This window comes from Trichosurus vulpecula, chromosome 5 (assembly GCF_011100635.1).
Source record: "Trichosurus vulpecula isolate mTriVul1 chromosome 5, mTriVul1.pri, whole genome shotgun sequence".
In the NCBI taxonomy this organism is placed as follows: domain Eukaryota; kingdom Metazoa; phylum Chordata; class Mammalia; order Diprotodontia; family Phalangeridae; genus Trichosurus; species Trichosurus vulpecula.
The window spans coordinates 216,936,742-216,957,554 of NC_050577.1; the positions used below are offsets into that span (position 1 = coordinate 216,936,742).

The following is a 20,813-nucleotide window of genomic DNA, read 5'->3' on the forward strand; positions in this document are numbered from 1 at the left end:
ACTTTTGACTTCATTTTTATACCATATTAAATTCCACAACTTTGTCTCCTTCTGGGTTTAGCAGAACTCCATCTTTCACTATTGCTCTGATCACATACCCATGGTACTCACTAAGATTCTACCAAGGCAACATTCATGTATGTGAAGTAAGAGCTTTGGAAAGAATGTATTAAAATTCACATTTGTCTGACTCTATTACACCATCTTTGCCCAACCCTTTTTGGAACAGAAATTGGCATGATAGCTATCCCACCCCCTTCTTTGTGGGTGGTCTGTGGCCAGAAACCTTCTCCTTTTGACACAGGAGCACACCTGAACAGAAAACTTAGACTCTGTGAAATTAAATGATTCACCCTCCAAACCTGTCAGAGCACTGGACTTGGAATCATGAAGATCTGGGTTCAAATCCTGCTTGGACACTTACTAGCTGAGTGACCTGTCCACTTCTCTGGGCTTCAGTTTTCTTTCTTAAAAAGAAGGGGGCATGGGCTAGATGGTCTCAAAAGTCTCTTTCAACTCTAGGTCTACGGTCTCGTGATCCTAAATCACTTACTACCTGTATGACTGTGGGCACACCACTTCATGATAGAGTCAGAGGGTTAGCAGCTCAGTTTCCCCATCTATAAAATAAGGGAATTAGACTAAAGGACCTCTGAGATTCCTTCTAGCTCTAGACGTTCTTAATTTTTTTATGTCACAGCCTCTTTTGACAGTCTGAAGAAGCATCTGGACCCCATCTCAGAATCATCTTTATTAATTGCATGAAATGAAATACATAAAATTACAAATGAAATTTATTATATTAAAATAGTTGTCAAAACAGTAAAAAAAAATTCACAGAACCCAGATTAATAACCCATGCTCTATATCTACAATCCTGCCCAGAGCTATAACTAAGACCAGGTGACTAGGGATTTGCCTCAGTGTGATGAAATTTGGCACTGAGAGCATTTACAGTTCTTTGGTGGCATAGAAACAAGACAGCCTAGCAACCACACAGGAAGCCTCATTGGTTGAAATCAGAAGCTCACGTAACCACACCACAGTTGAGCTCTTCTCTGGTTTGCCAGTACTTCCTGACCAGTGTCTGGGGCCATGTTCATGCTACTAGGATCCTTGTCCCAGGTGCCAAAATAGTTAGTTATAGCTCCTAGCCTATGATAAAAACACACACAGAGAAGCAGGTCTGGGACAGTGCTAGGGCCTGAGGGTAAAGCAGTATGTGTGGAAAACAGTCTGATCTTCCACCACTGGTATGCTTCAATTTCTAGACCTCAAAGTGATGTGTTGACTATAGGCTCTGTTAGCAGGTTTAGTGAGACAGCAGGAATAGTGCCTATTAAAATACTCAGGTACATTCTCTTTTCCAGTGTTTAACAGACTCACATACACACAGGGAAAATGGGTTCTTTCTCTGCCTAGTGAAGTGGGAATGTAGAGTCTTTATCTTATCTAGGATCCAGGGTCCCCCCACAACCCAACAACTGCCTTGACTGGTGGAGGGAAATGTCTACTCTCCAATGATGCACCTACTTAAGACACTCTTTAAGCAACAGTGTAGATTTATTCAAGAGGCAACCTGGCCTAATGGATAAAGGACCAGTATTAGAATCAAGCAGACCTGGATTCAAGTTTGGCCTTGGACACATACTGGCTATGTGGCCCTGGGCAAATCCCATAATCCCTCAGTGCCTCAGACAGTTTTATAGGATTATAAATTACAGACACACTCCTGATCTGTACCAGGAGAGGCAGTTTCCACACTGGGAAGACCCCATACTATTGAAATAACAAGCTTACATGCCCCTACCCCACTCTACTTCCAAATCATTTCAACGAGAATTTATCACGTGTTTTTGTGTGTGTGTGTGTGTGTGTGTGTGTGTGTGTGTGTGTGTACTCACATCCCACCTCTGGTGCTTACTACCAATACAATATTGGGAAAATGACATACGGATGTCTTGGGTCTCAGTTTCCTTACCTGTAAGGTGAAAGCTTGGGCTTAATGGTCCCTCAGTTTCTTTTCGGCTATAGGTCTGTGATCCTACGATATTCAGTTTTTTCAATAGTAAACTGAAGAGTTTGGACTAGATGTCCGATAAGATTCCTCCGGCTTTATATCTGTCATCCTATTGTCATCTCAGGGCTTCAGTTTTATCACTTGTGAAATGGGGGGTGGGGGTGGGGTAGACTCTGACAACCCTTCCACCTCTAGATTTGGGATCTTAACAACTCATCTTTCTAAATTTGAATTCTCCTGGACCCATAGCGTTAATAGAGGCTCACAGGTACACAGCATGAGCAATCCTGTCCCCAATTCCTTCCCATTGTCCTCCGTTTTCATTTGTGCAGACCCTTGGTTAACATTAACCAAGACCACAGAGCAAAAGATGGACCAAGAAATGGAATCTTGACTTTCTAGTCCTGTTGGATTTCCTCAAACATGCTTCTTTCACTCCATCACTAACGAATCACCCACTCCCTCCCAAAAAAAACACACACCCTACAAAGAGCCCTATGTATTAGGTAGTCATTGTTCTCACTCTTACTAATAAACCAGAAACCCAGACAGGGCCTTTGAGTACCTGCTTAAGGGGGAAACACTGAGCCAGTTGGAGAGTTCGAATGAGACAGTCCCAGTTCCTGGCTCCCTGCCTGGGGCTCTGTCCAACAGACCATAGTAGAAACCGGGGCCTGCTGAATAGGGGGCCCGGCGGTTGCTAGGGCACAAGATGATGTTGAAATTGGAAAACTCTTAGGGATGCTCCCCACAGAGCTTAATCCGTTTGAAGGCCTGGGCTGTGAACCTTGGATGCCAGGTCCACATTCCTCCACAAAACCCCGTGAGCTTGAATGCTACAGTCAGTGACCCCATGAATTTAACTAGATGAATTCTTATAAAGCGGTGTCATAAAGGAAAGCTGCTCGGTGCTTGGAATCTGCCAACGGGCTGTCTTGTACTCCTGGCTCACAGTATGGGAGCCTGGGAGAAGAGAATCCCACGCCAAGTCAATTTGCCCTGCTCCGGCGACCAGCGTGGAATGCTGGGCCTTCCTTGGAGGCATGGCTGTCTGTCATTGTGGATGCTCTCCTTAATGAAAGGTTTATATGCTCATCAGAAAGGTCAGGTGCTCATTGCACACCAAGGCCTCTATAGCTCAGCTGAATGGAATATTACAGGGTTCTGCACCGCCATGTTTTTCAAACACAATGAAATTTGCCTTTGCCCCATCTGAGGAAATGGAATACTTGGGCTCTTTGCCTTAGGATGCTCCCAAATCATGATCTTTTTCAGGGAAAGGGCTCTAGGAATGAGAAGGGCAAGAAATCATGCCCTTTATAAAAGCTCCAAGAGGCAGATTGGTCTCTGGGAAGGCTTTGGTGCCAGAGAGCCTGAGATAAAATCCTGACTCTGCCACTGACTAACCATATGACCTTGGGCAATTTACTTCCCTATGCTGAATCTCGGTTTCCATAACTATAAAAAGAGAACACTGGGTAAGTGACACAAAAGAAGGTCTCCTCCAGTTTAAAGTCTCATGTCCAGAACAATCCTGCTTCTCCTTTTACAGTTTGTATTTTAATTAGTCAGGTCCTAAAAGTCAGTAGACTGACAGCTCCTTGAGGGCAATCATTGTTGCATTTTAATTTTTGTATTCTCAGGACTTGGTATAGTGCCTTACAAATAGGAGGCTTAATAAGTATTTGCTGAGTAGAAGTGAAGTGAATTCAAGTCCTATTAAGAGGTAACAAAGGTAGGTGTGGAAAGGAAAGTGTTCTCCAACTAACTGAGGAATTCAACCCAATAAGCACTTATTAAGCACCTATTGTTTGCCAGGCATAAGGCTAAGCCCTGAAGATACACAAGCAAGAAATGTCCTTCATGAGAACTCAAGAAATTCACATTACACTGGGGAGAAAACAACAAGGAAGAGGCAAATAAATATAAAATATATACAGAAGAAACAAACTAGAATTTAAGTTCCTTGAGGGCAAATGCAATCTTGGGTTTTTCTCTTTCTTTGTACCCCTAGCACCTACCAGAGTGTCTGGCACACAGGAGGTGCTTAATAAATGCTTGCTAACATGAATACAGAATAATGGGCTCAAGCATGAGCAACTGGAAGGATCAGGAAAGACCTTTTGAGGGAGATGGAATTGAGGATGAGCCTTGAAGAATCCTCAGGGTTTCAGGAAGTGGAAATGAGGTGGTAGAATTCTACAGACATATGGGGAGACACACTATGCAAAGGCATATAGGTAGGAAATCTAACAGAAAAGGTGATGTTATTTCTACCCCAGGATAGATATATACATACATATATACAGGGTGTCCATAAAGTCCATGTGCAATTTAAAATATTTAATTTAATTTAATTTAAATTGCACATGGACTTTATGGACACCCTGTATACATACACCCACACCCACACCCACACACCCACATACCCACACACCCACACACCCACACACACATATATATATGTATATATATATATATATATATATACATATATATATTCTAAAATCTCATTAACTCATTTATTCAGTCATCAACTAATTAATGAATACCCACTACAAACAAAGTTTCTTTTCAAGAAGCCATAACTTCAGAAAATATTTTGTTTTTCTTTTCTTTTTTTTGGAGGCATTTGGGGTTAAGTGACTTGCCCAGGGTCACACAACTAGTAAGTATCTGAGGCCAGATTTGAACTCAGGTCCTCATGACTCCAGGACCAGTGCTCTAACCAGTGGGCCACCTAGCTGCTCCTTTTACTTCCACAAATACCATGTATTTGGGCATCACAGATAAATACCCCATGTGAACATTATTCAGAGACTTATCGCAGAAATGCATCAATCAACCAATATAAAGCCATTCATTAATGGCCTATTATGTGCCTAGCTCTTCAAAGGTGTGCTGGAAGGTGTGGAAAAAAAAAAACAATAAAAGGTGATTCCCATTGGTGGAAGGACCAATGGGAATATTTCCTCGTATAATAGTACACCTACAATAGGCAAATGTCGGTTTATTTCATTTTGTATCAGTTCATACAAGGGCCTCTTTGGAGAGGTGGGGAGTTACGGGGGCAGAACATGGAATGTACCAGTGGACTTGGTTAATGCGTGCGTTATTATTTTCTCTATTTTTTTAATTCTTTGTTACAAGAGATGGTTCTCTAGGAAGAGGGAAGATATTTGGAATGAGAGAGCAGAACTAAAACAGGGCGGCTGATCTTAACTCAACATAAGGAAGAGAAGCAAACAAAAAGTTAGAGCTGCATCATAAATGCAATAAAGTGTGTATGTGTGTGTGTGTGTGTGTGTGTGTGTGAGAAACACAGGGATGACCTCACTGATGTGATATTTAAATGGAGGTAGGATTGAGTTTTTGTCAAGGCTGTCATGGGTGAGATTCATACTGCATGTAGGCAGGGCCTGAAGTTGATAGTCACCGAGAGCCCTTTTAATTCAGTGACTTGAAGTGATAACTCGGTGTCTCCAGAATTAAGGTACAATACAAAAGAAGAAAGAACCATCAAACTCTTAGGATTCTTTAAACAGCAAAAGTTAGCAATTTGAGGGGAGGAGAGGAACACTCTGGATGGGGGTCTGTCTTCTTTCAAAGCTTGGGACCTAGCTAAAGTTTGGCTCCTGTGACCCCCCCAAGCCCCCACACCCCACTGCCAACCCCTTTTCTTTGCTGTACTGGGTTAAAAGGTGCTTAGGCTATGAAATTGGAACTTTGCCGGGAAAGTGACTCTGGAAAGAGACCTGTTCTGGTTTTTTTCAAGGGGAGACATAAATCCTATTATATAATGAAAGGAAAGAAAAGAAACTTGCTGCAATATTTCAGAAAGAAAAAGAAACAAAAAGGGTTTAAGGGGAGAATGGCTTTGCACTATTAGCGAGGCTGAAGATATAGAAGAAAAAAATCAGGGAAAAAGTCCTGGTGCTCCAATGTATATACCCTCATTGTTGTGGTGGTTGTTAAAATTATCATTATTATCAGAGGGTATTGAAGCTTTCAGTTACTGTATGTATAAAATTGATACCTATATCCTCGCATCTGGATCCTTACCAGAGCTCTCATGACATGGGTATATTATTAGCCCTTTTGCAGAGACCCAGAGAATTAAGTAATTTGGTCAAGGTCTTAAAGCTAGTAAATGAGAGAGTTAGAACCCGAACCTAGGTCTTCCTACTCCCAATGTGGTACTCTTTCTACTAGACTACAAACCAGCTTGTCCCTCTGTAATTCAATCTGGACTTGATACAGATTATGGTATGTGACTATTATTGTGCTGTAAGAAGGGGAGGGGAAGGAGAGAGAAACAAGTATTTATTAAGTACCTACTACTTGCACTGTGCTAAGCGCTTTAGGCATGGTGTCCCACTTGATCCTCACATCAACCCTTGGAGGCAGGTGCTGTTATTATTCACATTTTACTGAGGAGGAGACTGAGGCAGACAGAGGTTAAGTGACTTGCCCAGGACCACACAGCTAGAACGTGTCTGAGGCTGGATTTGAACTCCAGTCTTCCTGACTTCAGGCCTGGCAGCCTATATCCACTACACCACCTGGCTGGCTAAGAAACAGCAGCTGTGATGAATACAGGGAAGCACAAGGAGCCTTATAGGCATTGATACAAGATAAAGTAAGCAGAGTCAGGAGAACAACAAACAAATGACTGCATTGATGTAAATGGGAAGAACACCAGAAACATACAAACCCAATACTGTATAATTATAATGACTGAACTTGGCCCTGAAGAAGGGATGTCAGCATGCACTCCACTTCTTCTTTGAGGAGTATGGATGTAGAAAACTACATATACTGTCACAGTCACTTGATGTGCTGGCTAATTACACCAAAATATTTTACATCTCTTTTATTTTAATGGCTTTTCACAATGGCCAGTTATCTGAGTGGGACATGAGAGGATATAAGAAAAATGAATGTGAAACAAAAACAAATTTTTCACTAACTTTTAAAAATTGGACTTGGAACCCAAAGAATGCCGGGAGTCCAAAGATCTTTGCAACCTGCAGACCTCATTAAGTCAATTGTTTCATTTGTGTCTGACTCTTTGTGACCCCATTTGGGGTTTTCTCAGTAAAGATACTGGACTGGTTTATCGTTTCCTTCTCCAGCTCCTTTTACAGATAAGGAAACTGAGGCAAATGGGAGTAAGTGACTTACCCAGGGTCACACAACTAGTAAGTATCTAAGGCCAAGTTTAAACTCAGGTCTTCCTGTCTCCAGGCTCTGTCCACTGCAATATATAGGATCCAATTACTCCTAGGGGATGGCATACTGAAAATAACATTGGATTTGAAATCTAAAGATGGCCTTCGTTTTGAATCTCCGATTTTCTGGTTATAATCTATATAACCTTGGATAAGTAACTGAAGCTGTCTGAGGCTGTTTCCTCAACTCTAAAATGGGGCGGGGGGATTGGATGAGATGATTTTCAATAAGGTCCATTTCAATGCTAAATATATGAATCTAAGAATCTTAACTCAACCAACTGACTCATCATGAGATCTTGGTTAAGTAATTGAAACTTAGTTTACTCCTCTGTCAAGTGAAGGTGTTGGACTAGATATTTCTCTTATCATTTAACTCCTCCCAGGTTGGATGCTGGTGGAGACCACAGCATCCAACCATAGTGAGGCAACATTTGTTACAGTCATAGAATAATAAGATGATACACATGAAGTTTTTTTTTGGTTATTTGATGTATGAACACCCTTTTCCAACTATATGTTAAGTGTCCTATAGGCAGGGGTCATCCTCAGTTCATATTGTATACATTATAGGTACCATTAGGTTCAAAAACTTCCATGATACTGAGCGCTAATCCTGGCTCTGACACTATGTTCCTTCCATGGGCAAATCACCTTCCTGCACTTGTTTTCCCATCTTTAAAGGGTATAGTTTGTAGCAGATTAATTCTACTGTTCCTTCTAGCTGTAATTTAACCATATCTGCTACATGCAAAATACAGGAGCCTTGAAGAATTATAGGACACAGTTCCAGTCCTCAGAGCTCTTACAACCTAGTTGGGAATGGATGCATGAACTTACACACAGACCTATGGTTCAACAAGTGAACTATAGTTAAATGTACTGCTGTTCATGAGCTACAAGCTACAGAGCAAGCAATGTGATCTAATAGAAAGAGACCTGGGAGTCCAAAGATCTGAATTTAAATTCTGCCTCTTCTTGTTAGGGTTGGTGTGACTTTCAGCAACTAAGTTCATCTTAAGTCTCAGTGTTCTTGTCTGTAAAAGGAGAAGGTTGGGCCAAATGATCTTGATGGTTCCTTCCATTTCTAAATATTATAAACCCAGAGAAATGATGAGTCAGGTAGGGCTAACACTGGAAGATTTCTAGGAGAAAGAGGCTTCTAGATGAAATTAAAAATGGTGGAGGGGGTAGAAATGGGTTTGAAATACTGCACATTATGCCAGCCTTGGCTGAAATGTTTGCTAGTTTTGTTAATTTCCTCCCTTCTTTTAAAAATTATTTGTTATAATTCATAACTCTCTGAGAGGGGGAACATGAAGGGATACGTTAGAAAAATATAAGTGATCAAAAAGTAAACTGTATAATTTTTTTTTAATTTTAAGCGGGGGTTCTTAATTATGTATGTGTGCATGTGCATGTGTGTGTGTGTGCATGAGTGTACACCCTAGACTCCACTGTGAGTTTGTGAAACCTATGGATTCCTTCCCATAAAAAAACACATAGGATTAAAAGAGAAATTGATTAGATTGAAATACATATATTGAAATAGTAAAAAACACAATAACAACCACAAACCAAGTTAATTAATTACTTGCTTTAAAGAAAATGGTGCTTACGAGCTATGTGACCACTTAACCTCGATTTTTCTGCAAAAACAAAAGGAGGGAAGGAAGGGAGGAAGGAAGGAAGAAAGGGAGGGAGAGAGGAAGGAAGGGAGGAAGGAAGGGAGAAAAGGAGGGAGGGAGGGAGGGGAGGAAGGAAAGAAAAAGAAAGAAGAAAAGACAAGAAAAGAAAAATGTAAGGGATATGACTGGCTGGGAAGCCCTCTTGGTTGAAGAGGACAGCAAATGGGTTAGCCTGGCCGGGACATAGAGTATATTTGGGAGAATAATAAAGAAATGTCACTCAATGAATCCAGACTTTGAAACCAAGGGAAGGAGCCATGGAAAATTTTTTCTATAGCATCTGGAGTAACTGCTACCTTATTTACGATTGCTTCATTAAGGGTAGGGCATAGGAGAAATCGAGACCTGACCATCAGAAGACCTGGCAGAGATGGAGGCAAAGTCAGTCAGTCACAAATCATTTATTAAGTAATTTCTGTATGCCAGGTATTGTACTAAGTGTTGTAGATAGGAAGCAAAAGAAAAACATGGTTCCTGTCCTTAGGGAGCATCTGTTCTAATGGGGAAGTGAACATTCTAGTGGGGAAGAGGTTGGGAAAGGGAAGGAGAAATCTAGGAAGACAAAACAGATGTCTGCCTTTTACCAGACTTGAATGACAATGATTCGTCTGAGTTTTCTTTCTGCCAGACACTTTTATCCACCACTGTCACTGTGGATGCTGCCTACCAAACCACAGGCTGTCAGACGGTGTCTGCAGTGACTCTTATGTGTCACTCTCATGAAGGAAGTTTGAAAAGAAAAAATGAATCATGGGACTGTGTTACAAAATAAAATGGCGCATCTGCGCGGAGGCAAATGGAATTGCAATAAACACAGGGTCTCGTTCAGCCACGTCTCATGTTCAGTGATAGGATTATAACTTTATAGCTTGAAGACGTAGGCTAGCTCCCTCATTTTCCAGATGGGGAAGCTAAAGCCCATGGAGATGAAGTGACTTAGGAGTACAGGATCACGGATGTGGAGGTGAAAGAGACTGTGGACGTCACCTAGTCTAATCCCTCCATTTTGCCGGGGAAAGAAACGGAGGACTGTGGAGCTGAAGTGACTCCCGTAGGATCATAGACTTGGAACTAAAAGGTACTTCAGAGGTCACCTAGTCCAATGCCCTCATTTGGCAGATGAGTCAACTGAGGCTCAGAGATGAAAAAGTGATTTCCCAGGTCAGACTGAAATCTATGGTCCCATGATTCTGTTAAGACCTACTTACTGGTATATTTTTAGGGAAAGAAATAATGATAGGCAATTCCATGAATTAAAGTGGAAAACAAATTTTCCTCTCAAAATCTATGTGTATATATACAATATGTATATATACATACACACATATATACATACGTATATTGGGTGTGTATGTATATATATATATATATATACACACATACATATTTATATATAAAACTGTTGAGAGGAAAAAGTAATATTTCATGTTCATTCATGTTATTTTCCATATAATATGTTTGTACAGTATATATAATATACATATACAAATATATTTGCTTAAATGCCATATATTAAATTATAAATGTATTTTTATATGCTAGATTTACAATGATATATAATTCAATGTACTAAAGTAAAAGATTATTTTTTCACATTGCCCAGCAGAAAGAGCTCTGTATTTGCAGTCAGAGACCCTGGGTTCAAATGCCACACCTGCTGCTCACTACCTGTACGACCTCAGCAAGTCGCCTGAACCTCCTTGAGTCCCCTTTTCATCACCTTTACAATGGTTTTGTTGTTGTTGTGTGTACATGTGTGTATGATGTTTGTTTCTATGTTATTACATATAATTATATATGTCTATGTATATGCAATAATATGCAATTCCACGAACTGAAGTGAAAGATTACTTTTTCCTCTCAAAAGTGTGACATGTCTGTCATATATTTTAACATGCATTTCCCATATATAATTATACATAATTATATATATGATATATATGTTCATATATGTAGTGATATGCAGCTTCATGAACTGAAGTGAAAGATTACTTTTCCCTCTCCAAAGCATGGCATGTCTATTATATAGTTCGCCATGCATCTTTTCCTTCCAATGGATTCTTTTCCATTTGGGTGGTCTGCAGGGTTGTCACCTGTTGGGTGTTTAGTACTTCCCTAGAACTGGCTCCTTTGATAAAATAAAACACTCAGTTTGGCTTGTCAAAAGGGACTTTCGGCGATGCTTAAAACAAGCCTCGCCAGCTGTGTGCTGTGGGTGACCTGTCACACTGTCCCTGTACTCTGTCAATCCCGGGCCACAGCAGATTAAAAATTCCACTGTTGGAGTCTCTTGTTTCTCAACATGCTCAGAAAGCTGACTTTCTGGGCACTGGGAGTCCCAGCAGACTGAAGCCAGGGGACCTTCAGTGGTGGCCAGAGAGAAAAGGAATGATGGGAGCAGGTGACCTAAATCATTTCTGGTAGGGTAACTAGATTGGTAAAAGGCAGCCTCATGGTGCAGGTCAGTTACCTTTTTTTGGTAACTATATTCCCCTAGGTTTGGTTTCCTTTGTATTTTATTTTAAATATTTAAAAACATGATTGTGAGGAGGGGTCCGTAGGCTTCACTAGATTCTGCCAAAGGTCCAGGACATAACAAAGGTTAAGCGCCCTTGGTACATTGGATTGAGTGCTAGACCTTGAGCAGAGGATCTGAGTTCAAATCTTACTTCTGCCATTTATTAGCTATGTGACTCTATCAATCTGTTTCTTTACCTGTGAGATGAGCAGTTTGAACAAGAAGACCATTCAGCTCTAAATCTGTGATCCTAAGATTGTGCTTCTCTCAAAGCCTCAGATAATTCCCTAAAAACTCTAGCTACTGATGAGTTGTGGTCTCCATCTGTGAGGGGAGTTCCCACACTGATGGAATTGCAGGTCCTTGGCATTTTAATGGATTAGGTTTGCACCTTGGAGAATCTCATACACCTAATATATCTAGATGTCAATGAATATGTCATCCTGTCTTTCCAGATGACAATGAGATACGGGCCGTTTGATAGTACAGTCAGGTACTTTTACAGCTGGTTGAACATCTAGAGCCAGAGTGCTGATTAATCACTCAATGTCAGCCAATGGCATGGTCTCTGGTGGTATGCCATTGGACTCTGCTTCAACATGCCCTGCCAGTTTGCATGCTGGGTAATATAAAGTATATGTCACAGGAGCAACGGAAAGAGCCTGTAGGAATGTTAGCCTTTTTAATGATTTCATGAGGAGTTACGGATAGTCAAGATTTTACCACATTACTGTATTCATCCACAATCTTGGGGAAATTACCATGTTACAGAAGCTTTACCCAGTATGTTTAAATACAAACCCCCCTGTTTTCTTTTTACTTCGTATTAATAATGATAAAGAAATGAAATATTTGGGGACAATACAATACCAGCTTTCTAGGGGGTGATATAGGGTTGAAGATCAACAAAGAGGACTTGCTAAAGGACAAGGAAATGAGAGATTCAAGGACAGGGTCTATGATATTTTGTTGGACTGCATGACCAACACATCAAAACTAAGGGTGGAAGTGAACCTCGAATAGAGGTGAGAGATGTGGGAGAAGAAGAAAGCTGATGTCATGATGAGGGCCAAATGGTAGACATAGGAGTAGCATGATGTTGGGAGAAAAGGAAGGATGAGAGGCTGTCATTAGAATTCCATGTTCAAAATCTAGGAAGTACTTCAGGGAAATGAATGAGTAAATGAATAAAATGATGATAAAGTGTTTATTAAGCCCTTTCTATGTGCCAAGTACTCTGCTAGATACTGGGAATACAAATAAAACATTAAGACAGACCCTTCCCTCAAGGAGTTTACATTCTAATGGGGAAAGGAATCCCTCTGTCCACATGGAGAGTCATATTCTCACAAGTGGTTGTTATTGCTTATTTTTCAAGATATCTTGATGTTTGGGGGGCTAGATTTTTTTCTTCCCTATTTATTTATTCTATCATTGCTTTTTTTCCTGAAAAAAGCTGGGACAATTACTTATTTTTTCTAATGTAGTTTTCATTCATGATTTCTTGAAATACAGCTCTGGCAAACCAGGCTTTGATAAAGCCCATTGGGATTAAAATGGAGCTACTTAACTATGCCTTTAAACCCAAATCACTCTGGCTTTCACTGACCGGCCACTAATAGGTCCCAGACCAAGCCCCACTTGCTCATTGTTTGCGTTTTGATGGCTCAGAGGGAGTATAAATCACAAATGTTTCTGTTTTGGCCAGAAACTCTGAGAGTCTTCCCCTCCTAGAGTGATTCTTTTGGGAAGTCAAACTAGGCTGTCTTTTGCCTCAATTCTTACCTAGTCTTACCTAATTGAATGGGTATTTCCTCAGAAAAACTGAGACCTGGGAAAGACCTTAGCTTAAAAAGGCCAGGAGCAGGGGCGGGGTGGGGGACCTGCAGCCTCCAGGCCACATGTGGTCCTCTAAGTCCTCAAGTGCAGCCCTTTGACTGAATCCAAACTTCTCTGTTCCGTGAAGTTTGGATTCAGTCAAAGCGTCACACTAGAGGACCTAGAGGGCCACATGTGGCCTCAAAGCTGCAAGTTCCCCACCCCTGTGGCAGGGTCTCCCACTACATCCAGGGCCATCCTCAGTCTTCCCGATCTATTTCTTGCCACTGGACTCCCGTGTCTGGAAGACATAGTGAGGCAGATGACTTTGCACAGCTCTGCCTCACTTAAATCCAACTCACTTGCAAGTCAAGACATCACTTCCTGATGTCATTATTCTTCTTTGAGAACAAAGGATGAACAACAACAAAGGAGAGAGAATATATACAAAGGGGGGGTGGTCAGGGAAGCAAGTTCTGGTTTGGGAAATAAGAGAGATGATAAATAGAGTTACAAGGGATTTGGCTAATTCATCATTTTCAAAGATGACTGTGGTAGAGTAAGAACAAAAACAACAGAATTGGAGGAGGTTGAGGTGTCTGGGGACAAGGGTATTAGAAAGGTAGTTAACTTGAATACTAAAATGATTACAAGGATAATGAAAGAGACTGGGGTATAGAAGGGAGCTGAGAGAGCTGCTGAAGTCATAGGGGAAGGGTAAAGAATGTAACCTACCAATTAGATCATAAAGTTTTAGATTAAAAAACATACTACTTATTTTGGAATCTTTCCCAGGTTCTACCACAATGACTTGAAGTCTTCTATCCATCAATCCATCCAACTATCTGAATCTTTAAATATATACTAAATATATATAGACTCACCTGATAGCATAGGCTCTTCACAAAAACCTTGGGGGATTTTAGCATAATGCCTATCTTACAAAAAATTTTGAATGATCTTTCTTCAGAAGACACCAGAGAGAGGAAGGGAGATGGAGAAAACTCTGGAGTTTCAATAGTCACATCTATGTCCCAACTCCTCTCTACCAGACTAGCTCTGGACAATACATTGCCATTGCCCCAAATAGAACATTACAACTGGCCAATTCAAGCACAGATGGAGTACCTGGGCTGCAGGTATCAGGTATTAACAATGACAAATGCACACAATACTCCACAAGGAACAACAATTCTTCAGTATGCACAGACATCTGATGGATAGCAGATTCTTGTCCCTAGCAACCAAGTGGTTGTTCAGACTGCATCAGGAGATATGCAGACTTATCAGATTTGTGCCACACCAGCAAATACAAACCTTCCACAAACAGTAGTGACAACACCACCAGTCACTATAAAATCTCAGAACACCAAAACAGATGATCCACAGTTAAAAAGAGAAATAAGACTGATGGAAAATAGAGAAGCTGCTTGAGAATGCTGTAGAAAGAAAAAAGAATATGTTAAGTGTCTGGAAAATCGAGTTGCAGTCTTGGAAAATTAAAAAAAAACTTTAAAAGAAGAATTAAAAATTTTAAAAGCTCTCTACCCCCATAAAATGTCTAAAAAGAAGATAAATTTTATGAACTTCTCTAAAAATTAAGTGGATTTTCTTTTTATATGGAAGTTTATAAACTGAGAGGTCAAAAATGAAACTTTTAAAACTAGGAGTTGCAGCATAAAGACTAAAGATTTTATTTACAAGATGCTGATGGTAGTACCTTATGGAAATAAGAGGACTTCAAGCAAGTTCCTGGCACAACTGGAATTTCTATTGGAATCAACATTAACAGTGGTACCTGATTAACAGAATGTGAATTGTCAACAATTTGAATTTCCCAGAAAGGAATTATCTGCAAAGTTTGCAACTGAGACAGTTCATTAATGGAAGTTTGATGGGGTTTTTTTTAACCAACATTTTATTGGTATAGATTTTCACTATTTACTAGGTTCTGAAATATGCCCTTTTTAATTGTTTATGTAAATATTTTTGTCTGCCAATATTCTAAACTGCAGATTTAAAAGAAAAGCTAATGCTTTGTAAAATGTATAAATTATATGTACTTTGCTCAACTGTCAAGTCTTTAAAATGATCTTTTAAAAAAATGTTTGTTTGCAAGAGGTTTAGGGGAAAAAAACAGGGCATAATCATTTTTCAAGTTTTGTCTTTCAAGATATCCAAGTCACATGAACCAAAAATGAAAGTTTCAAAAAAGGATTCCAATAATTTTGTAGAAACATTTTAGTAAACTAGACAGAACAATTTGAACATTTGAGAGTTTTAAAAAAAATAGTATTGATTTTGGGGTATGGTAAGTTTCTCTAAACGGATCATAATGAATCATGTGCTGATTCTATATGCAGCTGATATGCATTACTTATTCTACTGTGCTTTAATAGAAAGAAATGTTTACAACTCCTAAAATTATTTTAGAGGATTTTAAAAAATCAGCTCAAGATACAGACCAAAGTATTTTTCCAAGAGGGTTTTTCTCATCAAAATCTACTGTAGGGCTTATCAGTTTAAAAATAATTCAATTTTAAAACAATTATTCATGTAGAAAATATTTTGTGAGGTAATAAATGGTACCTTTGTAGGAAAAAAAAATGTAAAATGAGCCAAATGGAAAAAGAGGTACAAAATCTAATAGAAGAAAACAATCTCTTAAAAACTAGAATTGGGCAAGTGGAAGCTAATGACTCTATGGGCAATCAAGAAATCAGTCAAACAGAAACAAAAGAAAGAAAAAAATAGAAGAAAACAGAAAACACCTCATTGGTAAAACAACTGACCTGTACAACAAATCTAGGGGAAACCCTTTAAAAATTATTGGTCTACCTGAAAACCATGATGAGAAAAATAGTCTGGAAAACATCTTTCAGGAAATCATCAAGAAAAACTGCCCTGAAGTTTTAGAACCAGAAGGTAAAATAAGTCATTGAAAGAATCCATTAATAACCTCCTGAAAGAGATACCAAATTGAAAATGCCAAGAAATATTGTATCCAAATTCCAAAATTACCAGGTCAAAGAGAAAATACTGCAAACATCCAGAAAGAAACAATTTAAATGTCATGGAACCACAGTCAGGATCATGCAGGACTTTGCTATTTCTACGTTAAAAAATATCGGAGGGGGTAGAAAACAATATTCTGTAAGGCAAAGAAGCCTGGATTACAACCAAGGATCAACTACCCAGCAAACATGAGCATAATGCTTCAGGGGAAGAGATGGATTTTCAACAAAATAGAGAATTTCCAAACCTTCCTGATGAAAACACCAGAGCTCAACAGAAAATTTGATCTTCAAATACAAGACTCAAGAGAGGCATAAAAATGTAAACAGGAAAGAAAAAAAAAACAACATGTGATTAATAAGGGCAAACTGCTTACATCCCTACAAGGGAAGATGACATTTGTAGCTCCTGGAAACTGTAAATGGCATTATTATGTACACCATTTAAAAGAGGTATATAGACAGAGGGCAATGGAACAAGTTGATTTTGATGTGATGATAAAAACTATAATTAAGTGGTGAAAAGGGATTGTACTGGGAGAAGAGGAAATGAGGAAGCAGACAAGGGTAAATTACATCACAGTAAAAGGCACAAAAACTTATCACAGTAGAGGAAAAGAAGGGAGAGAGATGAGCACTGACTGAACCATACTCTCATCAGATTTGGCTCAAAGAGGGAATAATACTATCAGTTACGTATAGAAGTCTAACTTACCTTACAGGGAAAAGGGGAAAGAAAAGGGATGGTGTGGATAGAAGGGAGGGAAGAAGTAGTAAAGGTAAAGGGGAAGAAAAGGGAGGGAACTAATAGAAGGAGGGCAGACTGAGGGAGGCAGTAGTCAAAAGCAAAACCCTAGTGAGAAAGGAAAGGGAGAAAGGAGAGAGAAAAGCATAAAGGGGGGGGGGAAGAGGATAGAGAGAAAGATACAGATAGTAATCATAACTGTGAATATGAATGGGATAAATTCTCCTATAAAATGGAGGTAGATAGTAGAATGGATTAAAAACCATAATCCTACAATATGTTGTTTACAAGAAACACATCTGAAGCAGAGGGATACACACAGAGTAAAGGTGAAAGGCTGGAATAGAATATATTATACTTCAGCTGAAGTAAAAAAAATGCAGTGGTAACAATCCTGATCTCAGACAAAGTAAAAGCAAAAAAAGATATAATTAATAGAGATAAGGAAGGAAACTACATCCTGCTAAAAGGTCCCATAGACAATAAAGTAATATCATTATAAAACATATATGCATCAAGTGGTATAACACCCAAATTTGTAGAGGAGAAGTTAAGGGAGTTACAGGGAGAAATAGACAACAAAACTATACTAGTGGGGAATCTCAACCTCCCCCGCTCAGAACTAAGTAAATCTAACCACAAAATGAACACGAAAGAAGTTAGAGAGGTGAATAGAATCTTAGAAAAGTTAGATATGGTTGACCTCTGGAGAAAACTGAATGGGGATAGAAAGGAATATACCTTTTCCTCAGCAATACATGGCACCTACACATAAAAATGACCATGTACGAAGGCATAAAAAACTCACAATCCAGCGCAGAAAGGCAGAAATATTAAATGCATCCTTTTCAAACCATGATGCAATAAAAATTATATGTAATAAAGGGCCATAGAAAGATAGACTAAAAAGTAACTGGAAACTAAATAATCTAATTATAAAGAATGAATCAGTCAAACAACAAATCATAGAAACAATAACTTCATTCGAGAGAATGACAATAAGGAGACAACATACCAACTGGGATACAGTTAAAGTAGTTCTTACACGAATAAAATAGAGAAAGAAGAGTTTAATGAATTGGACATACAACTAAAAAAAAACTAGAAAAAGTAATTAAAAATCCCCAATTAAATAGCAAATTAGAAATTCTGAATACCAAAGAAGAGATTAATAAAATTGAAAGTAAACTATTGAACTAATAAGTAAAACTAAGCCCTGGTTTTATGAAAAAAAAACAATAAAATACATAAACCTTTCATTAATTTGATTTAAAAAAAGAAAGAAGAAAACCAAATTACCAGCATCAAAAATGAAAAGGGTGAATTCACCACCAATGAAGAGGAAATCAAAACAATAATTAGGAGCTACTTTGCTTAATTGCATGCAAATAAATTTGACAATCTTAGTGAAATGGATGAATATTTGCAAAACTATAAATTGCCCAGATTGATGGAAGAGGAAATAAAATACTTAAATAAACCCATTTCAGAAAAAGAAATTGAACAAGCCATCAATGAATCCCCTAAGGAAAAAAATCTCCAGGGTCAGATGGATTTACAAGTGAATTCTATCAAACATTTAAAGAACAATTAATTACAATATTATATAAACTACTTGAGAAAATAGATGAAGGAGTCCTGCCAAATTCTTATGATACAAATATGGTGCTGATACCTAAACTGGAAAGAGCCAAAGCAGAGAAAGAGAATTATAGACCAATTTCCTTAATGAATATAGATGTAAAAATTTTAAAACAAAATATTAGCAAAGAGATTGCAGCAACTTATCTCAAGGATAATACTCTATGATCAGGTAGGATTTAAACCAGGAATTCAGGGCTGGTTCAATATTAGGAAAACTATTAGCATAATTGACCATACCAACCACAAAACTAACAGAAATCATATGATTATCTCAATAGATGCAGAAACAGCATGTGACAAAATATAACACCCATTCCTATTAAAAACACCAGAGAGCATAGGAATAAATGAAGTATTCCTTAAAATGATAGGTAGCATCTAACTAAAACCATCAACAAGCATTATATGTAACGGGGATAAGCTAGAAGCATTTCCAATAAGATCAAGGGTGAAACAAGTTTAAAAAAAAGGTGAAACACTGTTATTGAATATCATACTAGAAATGTTAGCTTTAGCAATAAGAGAAGAAAAAGAAATTGAAGAATTAGAATAGGCAAAGAAGAAACAAAGCTACCACTCTTTGCAGATGATATGATGGTATACTTAGCAAATCCTAGAGAATCAAGTAAAAAATTTACTTGAGATAATAAACTTACTTAGTAAAGTTGCAGGATATAAAATAAACCCACATAAATCATTGATATTTACTAATAAATCCCAGAAGCAAGGGATAGAAAGAAAAATTCTACTTAAAGTTACTGTAGACATTATAAAATATCTGGGAATCTACCTGTCAAAACAAACCCAAGAACTATATAAACAAAATTATAAAACACCTCTCACACAAAGGCAGATCTAAATAATTGGAAAAATATTAGTTGATCATGGGTAGGTTGAGCTAATATAATAAAAAATGAAAATTCTACCTAAATTAAATTACTTGTTCATTGCCATACCAATCAAACTACCAAAACTTTCTTTTATAAAGCTAGAAAAAATAACAAGATTCATCTGCAGGAACCAAAGGTCCAGAACATCAAGGGAATTAATGGAAAGAAATGCCAGTAAAGGTGGCCTAGCTGTGCCAGATCTTAAATTGTACTATAAAGCAGCAATCATCAAAACTACTTGGTATTGGCTAAGAAATAGAGTGGTGGATCAGTGGAATCGGTATGCAAGACAGAGCAGTCAATGACTATAGTAATCTACTATTTGATAAATCCAAAGACTTGAACATCTGGAATAAGAACTCACCATTTAACAAAACTTGCTAGGAAAACTGGAAAATAGTATGGCAGAAACTCGGCATAGACCAGTATCTTACAACCTATACCAAGATAAAACCAAAATGGGTACATGATTTAGATATAAAGACTGATATTATAAGCAAACTAGTAGAGCAATGAATAGTTTACTTGTCATATCTATGGAGAAAGGAAGAATTTATGACCAAACAAGAGATAGGGAATATTATGAAATGCAAAATAGATAATTTTGATTACATTAAATTGAAAAGTTTTTGCACAAACAATGCCAATGCCACCAAAATTAGAAGGGAAGTAGAAAGCTGGGAAACAATTTTTACAACCAGTGTCTCCAATAAAGACCTCATTTCTGAAATATATAGAAAACTGTGTCAAATTTATAAGAATACAAGTCATTCCCCAAATGATAAATGGTCAAAGGACATGAACAGACAGTTTTCAGAGGAAGAAATTAAAGCTATCTATAGCCATATGAAAAAATACTCTAAATCACTAGTGATTAGAGAAATGCAAATAAAAATTACTCTGAGGTACCACATCACACCTATCAGATTGGCTAACATGACAAAACAGGAAAATGATAAATGTGGGATAGATGTGGGAAAACTGGAACACTGATGTGTTGGTGCAGTTGTGAACTTATCCAACCATTCTGGAGAGCAATTTGGAACTATGCCCAAAGGGCTATAAAATTGTGCATATCCTTTGACCCAGCAATACCACATCTAGGCCTGTATCCCAAAGAGATCATAAAAATGGAAAAAGGACCCAGATGTACAAAATATTTATAGCAGCTCTTTTTGTGGTAGCCAAGAATTGGAAATTGAGGGAATGCCCATCAATTGGGGAATGGCTGAACAAGTTGTGATA

General features: G+C 38.3%; 1 pseudogene; it reads left to right on the forward strand.

Moving 5' to 3' along the window:
• Positions 1 to 11,918: 11,918 nt before the first annotated feature.
• Positions 11,919 to 14,877, forward strand: LOC118851204 (annotated as a pseudogene).
• The last annotated feature ends 5,936 nt before the right edge of the window (positions 14,878 to 20,813 follow it).